Source organism: Bos mutus, chromosome 1 (genome assembly GCF_027580195.1).
Source record: "Bos mutus isolate GX-2022 chromosome 1, NWIPB_WYAK_1.1, whole genome shotgun sequence".
Classification (NCBI taxonomy): domain Eukaryota; kingdom Metazoa; phylum Chordata; class Mammalia; order Artiodactyla; family Bovidae; genus Bos; species Bos mutus.
Window position 1 is genome coordinate 133,453,154 of NC_091617.1, and position 7,927 is coordinate 133,461,080.

Below are 7,927 nucleotides of genomic sequence, written 5' to 3' on the forward strand. Positions count from 1 at the left end.
CACATGAATTTTTAGGGTTGTTGTCAAATTTAAGAAAACTTTTATCAAATTTCTTTCATATCTGAGCTGCTGCAATTGTGCTTGAGGTTTGAAATACTGTTACAGGCCTGTGCCTATAACATAGTAATTCTAATCAGTTCTGTTTTACATGATTCCCATTGAGAAAGGGAAAAGAACATACAGTACAATTATAATTGTCTGTTCTGCCTTACTGAGTATATTCTTGCATAAGTGAACTTCAGTTTTGACTAGGCATTGATGAGAATTGAATCCATTGCTTACAATTTTATTTGCTGAATAATTAGAAGATTATCTTACCATAGTCTGTGTATGTTTCAAGCCTTATGTCTCCTGCATTACTCACATATTTCAGGAGCTGGATGCCTCGGGTGCTGAGAGAGTTTGCAGAATGGGCAGTAGGCACATTCTTGGAAGTCATTCCTATACTAGCATGGCCAGCAATGATTTATCATTGACAGTGATGCAAACCAGAGAAATACATCCCACTAAACCCAAAGAGGAACTAAAAAGCCTCTTGATGAAAGTGAAAGTGGAGAGTGGAAAAGTTGGCTTAAAGCTCAACATTCAGAAAATGAAGATCATGGCATCTGGTCCCATCACTTCATGGGAAATAGATGGGGAAACAGTGGAAACAGTGTCAGACTTTATTTTTTGGGCTCCAAAATCACTACAGATGGTGACTGCGGCCATGAAATTAAAAGACGCTTACTCCTTGGAAGGAAAGTTATGACCAACCTAGATAGCATATCCAAAAGCGGAGACATTACTTTGCCAACAAAGGTCCGTCTAGTCAAGGCTATGGTTTTTCCTGTGGTCATGTATGGATGTGAGAGTTGGACTGTGAAGAAAGCTGAGTGCCGAAGAATTGATGCTTTTGAACTGTGGTGTTGAAGACTCTTGAGAGTCCCTTGGACTGCAAGGAGATCCAACCAGTCCATTCTGAAGGAGATCAGCCCTGGGATTTCTTTGGAAGGAATGATGCTAAAGCTGAAATTCCAGTACTTTGGCCACCTCATGCGAAGAGTTGACTCATTGGAAAAGACTCTGATGCTGGGAGGGATTGGGGGCAAGAGGAGAAGGGGACGACAGAGGATGAGTTGGCTGGATGGCGTCACTGACTCAATGGACATGAGTCTGAGTGAATTCCGGGAGTTGGTGATAGACAGGGAGGCCTGGTGTGCTGCGATTCATGGGGTCGCAAAGAGTCAGACACGACTGAGTGACTGAACTGAACTGAAACCCAAATTCAATCCATCCAACTCAAACCACTGTAACAGACACAGAAAAGCCCTTAGCCACTCCAGTGCCACCAGTGACACAGAGAGAAGCTTGACAGAGCAGACGAAAGGATGGAGAGTGATACTGGTTGCACTGTTGCCATTCAAACCCCTCAGCTTTGCAAACTTTGCAAATATGTGGGTCCATCTGCATATATTGTGACTGTCCCTCCCTAGAGTCTTGACGGGAACTAGAAAGTTGGAGGCCCAAAGTCAAAGCTTTACTCGCTTATGAGTGAATTAGCCTCTGATGGATAATAACAATCTCACTCCCCACTTTCCTGAATGGAAAAGAAAGATGTTAAGTAACTTGTAGAGATGCTGGACTTTCACATCACCCACAGCCCCTGGGACCTGAGCCAAAACCCGGTGTGAGTGCCCTTTACTGCTTCATCACGAGTTGTTGTGGTGCTTGTCAATTGTTGAAGAGACTTACTTCTGCAAAACTATCTTTTGGAGTTTTGTCAAAATCTGTATCTCGTGGAGGAAATGCATCTTTGCATTTCAACTCAAACTCATCCATTCAGATGGCCTTGCCCACCAGATGCCCCATCACAGAAAAATAGCAGAGGACTGCTGTGCTGGTGGGAGACCCTTGTTTGCAGAGAGATGCGAGAACTACCTGAGCATATTGGGCCCAAGATTAGATGCCTCCTGAACCATCCTTAGCCCAAAGTGCTTTCCACTGAGACTCAGAGCAGAGTCTCGGCTTTAAGGTAGCTCTATAGTTTCTTCTCACACCTGGTGAAACACTACATGTACAGATGGGTCTTACTTCATATGTTGGTCAGGTATTGTGCCAACATTGTGTAACCACCCACTTCAAAACCCTATGACTTGAAACAATCATCATTTATTCTTGGGGATTTGAAAGGTTGGCTGGAGAGGCTCTTTTTCCTGCCATAGGATTGTGAGCCTAATGTGGTTTGCTCCACACATTTCTCATCTTCCTTGGACCAGAGGACTGGCCTAGACATGCTCTTCTCAGAATGATGGCAGAGGTTCAAGGTGATGAGTAGAAACATGTGAGGCCTCTTAAGACAGGCTTGGAACTGGCACACTACAGCTTCCATCCACATGCCACTGGTCAAAACAAATCCTGTGGTCAAAATCAAAGTACAGGAGGTAAAGGGTACTCCATTCCTAAGGCTATGGCAAGGGTGTAAATGCCAAGAGGAGTGAAAACTTGGGTCAATAATTCAATCTTCCACACCTAGCAAGGAGCACAGATGACAGATGGGCAAGTCCAGCAGCCCACTGTAGAGATGAGAGAATTGGGGAGTGCCACAGACAACACAGCTTTAGCAGGGCATTTGGCAGGGGCCAACGTGGACAGCTGGGTAGATTTATTGCTGAACCACTGTGTCCAAAGAGCATTGACTAATGGATTGATGTCCATCTGGAAGAGGTTTGCAGTGGCATACCATTAGCTTCTGCCCTGCCCCACTGTTTTCATCCACATTTTGGATGTAGGTATTGGAATCATGTCTTACCAGACCTGCAGGTGATAGCCTGACTATCAATGAGGAGCATGATTAATATGTTTTGATGGCAATTTTAAAATTCAAATTGGTATTAACAGGCTGGATTTATGGGTCCAAAGCAAGAATGAATAAATAAAAAGGGAATTAACATTTATTGAACATCTACTATATGCCAGGCACATGTTTTATTTAATCCTTGCAACAACACTTTAAAGCAAATATGCTTTTCTTTTTCAGATTAAAAAACTATATCCTAGAAAAAGAAGAATAAACTACATCCAAATCAAGAAAAAGGAAGGAAATAAAAAGAAGTATGAAAATAAAACAAAGACTAGAAAAACAATAGAGAAAATCAATAAAACTAAAGTTGATTCTTTAAATAAAGATCAATAAAATGGATGAAACTTTAGCTAAGCTGATCAAGGAAAAAAGGAGGAAACTCAAGTCATTAAAATCATGAATGAGAGAACATTATTACTGACCTTACATAAATAAGAAGTATTATAAGGGAATACTATAAATAACTTTATATCAGTAAATTCGATAACTTAGATACAATGAACAAATTTTTAGAAAGATACAAGTTACTAAGACTGTCTCAAGAAGAAACAGAAAATCTGAATAGGCCTATGACAAGAAATCAAACAAGTAATTTTAAAATTTCTCATAAAGATAAGTAGTCCTGGTCCAGAGGGATTCACTGGTGAATTCTACTGAACGTTAAAGAAGAATTAATACCAACCCTTCACAAATTCTTAGGAAAATTAGAAGAGGAGGAAATATTTCTCAACCCATTTTACTAAGCCAATGTTACCCCAATATCAAAACCAGATAAGGACATCATACTCGCACACACCAAAAGAATCCTACAGAATTGCATGACTAAAGATATAAAAATCCTCAACAAAATATTTGCAAACCAAAACCAGCAACATATATGCCATCAAATTACATGGCATATAAACAATTATATGCCATGAAAAAATGCATTATACCAAGAATACAAAGTTGGTTTAACCTTCAAAAATCAATTAATATAATACACCATATTGGGCTTCCCTGGTAGCTCAGTGGTAAAGAATCCACTTGCAATGCAGGAGATCTAAGAGATGTGGATTCAGTCCCTGGGTTGGGGAGATCCCCTGGAAAAGAGCCTGGCAATCCACTCCAGAATTCTTGCCTGGAAAATCCCATGGATAGAGGAGCCTGGCAGGCTAGAGTCCACAGGGTCTCAAAGAGTCAGACATGACTGAAGTAACTTAGCACAAGCATGAGGAATACACCATATTAATGGATAAAGACAGAAACCATGAGATAATTTCAACAAATGCAGAAAACACATTTGACAAAAATCAATACATTTTCATGATACAAGCACTCAACAAACTAGGAACAAAAAGGAACTTCCTCTATCTGCTACACAGCATTTATGCAAAACCCGCAACTAGCGTCATACTAATGAGTGAAAGATTAAACACTGTCTCCTAAGATTAGGAACAAGGTCAAGTTGTCCATTCTCACAAATTTTTTAAACCATGTACAGGAGTTTCTAATCAAGACAATTAGGTATGAGAAAGAAATAAAAGGCATCGAGATTGGAAAGAAGAAGTAAAAGTCCATTTTCAGATGCCATGGTCTTGTTTATAGAAATGTTAAACAATCTACAAAAACACTATTAGAACTAAAAAATGAATTCAATAATGTGGTAAGATACAATACCAGTATTAAAAAATAAACTATATTTTATACACTAACAATCAAAATTAAACAGTTTAAAATTGGAATTAATAAAGCAATTCCATTTACAATAGCATCCAAAAGAATAAATACTTAGGTTTAAATTTAACAAAATTAAAAAAACAAAAAGAAATACAAAACTTGACTTGTTGAAAGAAAATAAAGAAGAGCTAAATAAATGAAAAGACATACCACGTTCATTTTTTGGAAGACTTAATATTATTAAGATTGCAACCAGAAGTAGGAGTTGGGGAGGAACTTGGCAGTGACGTGAAGCCCTCACGTGACCAGGAGCTGCAGAGTGACACAGCCTTCAGTGTAGTAGTCACTCCTGTCTGGGTACCAGCTCTCCGCTGCTCCCTCACACCCGGCTAGCTTCAGACCTGAGGCAAGCAGATCAGGTCTGTAGGACGAAGCGTGGCAGTGGGGTATTTGTGGCAAGAATCAAAAGGAGAAAGAAAACCTCATCATGGTGAATATCCACTAGGAAAAGAAAGAAATGGAGCAGCCCATGGAGAAGGCAATGGCACCCCACTCCAGTACTCTTGCCTGGGAAATCCCATGGACAGAGGAGCCGGGTAGGCTGCAGTCCATGGGGTCGCAAAGAGTCAGACACAACTGAGCGACTTCACTTTCACTTTCCACTTTCATGCATTGGAGAAGGAAATGGCAACCCACTCCAGTGTTCTTGCCTGGAGAATCCCAGGGATGGCGGAGCCTGGTGGGCTGCCGTCTATGGGGTCGCACAGAGTCGGACACGACTGAAGCGATTTAGTAGTAGTAGTAGTAGTATGCAGAATGGACAGGAAGACTGCTCTTTGGAAGGGGGTGAATGCCACCAGTCAGCAAGAAATCATAGAGAGTGACAGGCTCACAGACTTGCCTCTAATTTCCCATGAGCCATGCCCAGTAGGCAGATCAATGATGGGATCAGTAGAGATGGAGATGATATGGAAATTTTCAAAGAAGAGTTGAGAGAAATTAGGAGAAAACAGGGAGCTGTAATTGAGGAACTGTCTTCCTATCCTCATTGGGGAGGTCTCTAATCATCAGGACCATCATGACAAACTTTGCCTTATGCCTTGACTCCTGCCATTTTCCATGAGATTAATACTGTGATTCCCACTGTTGTCCTCTTTATCCTTGCATTTTCTTGTTAATGCCTTTACTGGCGCATTTGCTGTGAACCTTATGTAATCTCCATGTGTCAGATGAGTTCTGTGTTACCAGCTTCTAATTGGAGATTGCCATGGCACTCAATCTAAGTTTCCATCAACCGTAGAGTTTCACCCATTTGCATAGAAAAATGCAAAGTTAATAAAGCAACTAAAAAGCAAATAATATATATATATAGTTAAGATGGCAATACCTCCCAACTTAATCTACAGATTCAATGCAATGCCTATTAAAATATTAACTGCCAATTTCTTCAGAAATTGAAGAACTGATCCTAAAATTCATGTAGAAATTTAAGATATCCAGAAAAGTCAAAGCAACCTTAAAAACAAAGAACTAAGTTGAAAGACCTACACTTTCCAATTTCAAAACTTACTACAGTGCTATGGTATTCAATACTGTGTGGTGCTGGCATAAGACAGACATACAGATCAATGGGATAGAATTGAGAGTCCAGAAATAAACGGTTGATTGATTTTTAACAAGGATGCCAAGTCCATTCAAAGGGGAAAGAAGAGTTTCTTCAACTAATGGTCCGAGGACAACTGAAATCTTCATAAACTAAGATTTGGCAACAGACCCTTAGATATGACACCAGAAGCATGAGCAACAAAAGAGAAAATCGATAAATTGAACACCAGCAAAATTAAAAACTTTTGTCCTTTCAAGGAATATTAACAAGAAAGTAAAAAGACAATACACAGAATGGGAGAAAAAAGTTTCAAAACATATATCTGATCTGAGACTTGTATCTGTAATAAATAAAGAATTCTAGAGCTCAAAAGTTTAAAAAAAATAAAAATAACCCAATGCAAATATGGGCAAGGATTTAAAAAGACATTTCTCCACAGAAGATACATGGCCAATAGGTACATGAAAAGATGCTCAAAATTGTTAGTCATTAGGGAAATGTAAACCAAAACTATTAAGAGATACTACTTCACATCCACTAAGAGCATATAATTAAAAAAAAAAAAAAGACAGACAAGTTGTGTCTGTGAGGAGTTGAAGAAAGTAGAAGTCCCATATGTTGTTAGTGACAATGTAAAATGGTACAGCCATTTTGGAAAATAGTTTGGCAGTTTCTCAAAAGGTAAATGTATGATCATCACAATAAACTAGCCATTCCACTCAGAAGTATATACCCAAGAGAAAGGAAACCATACATCCACACAAAGACTTACACACAAATGTTCATAGCAGCATTATTCACAATAGCCAAAAAGTGAGAACAACCCAAATGTTTGTCAACTGATGAATGGATACACAAATATGGTACATCAGACAATATTATATTAATTGGCCATAAGACAGAATGAAGTACTGATCAGATCAGCTCAGATCAGTCGCTCAGTCGTGTCTGACTCTTTGCGACCCCATGAATCGCAGCACGCCAGGCCTCCCTGTCCATCACCAACTCCCAGAGTTCACTGAGACTCACGTCCATCGAGTCAGTGATGCCATCCAGCCATCTCATCCTCTGTCGTCCCCTTTTCCTCCTGCCCCCAATCCCTCCAGCATCAGAGTCTTCTCCAATGAGTCAGCTCTTCGCATGAGGTGGCCAAAGTACTGGAGTTTCAGCTTCAGCATCATTCCTTCCAAAGAAATCCCAGGACTGATCTCCTTCAGAATGGACTGGCTATTAAAAAACATCATGAATTTTGAAAGCTTTATACTAAGTGAAAGAAGCCACACACAAAAGACCACATATTGCATGATTCCATTTACAGGAAATGTCCAGAATAAGCAAATACATAGGCAAAAGTAGACTAGCAATTGCTCAAGTCTAGGGCCTGGAAGTCCCACTCCAGCACTCTTGCCTGGAAAATCCCATGGGCGGAGGAGCCTGGTAGGCTGCAGTCCATGGGGTCACTAGAGTCAGACACGACTGAGTGACTTCACTTTCACTTTTCACCTTCATGCATTGGAGAAGGAAATGGCAGCCCACTCCAGTGTTCTTGCCTGGAGAATCCCAGGGACGGGGGAGCCTGGTGGGCTGCCGTCTATGGGGTCGCACAGAGTCGGACACAACTGAAGTGACTTAGCAGCAGCAGCAGCAGCAGGACTTGGAAGTAGGAGGGGAATGCAAGTTGACTGTAAATAGGTATGGGAATATTTTTATTAAATGGGGACAAAAATTGTCTGAAATTATGTTGTGGTAATGGTTGTACAGGGCTTCACAGGTGGCGCTAATGGTAAAGAACCTCCCTGCCAATGCAGGAGATGTTAAAA

At 40.4% G+C, this 7,927-nt stretch overlaps 1 pseudogene; it reads left to right on the plus strand.

Annotated features, from left to right (window-relative positions):
• Positions 1–4,988: 4,988 nt before the first annotated feature.
• On the plus strand, positions 4,989–5,731 carry LOC102279977 (protein BEX3-like; annotated as a pseudogene).
• Positions 5,732–7,927: the final 2,196 nt, after the last annotated feature.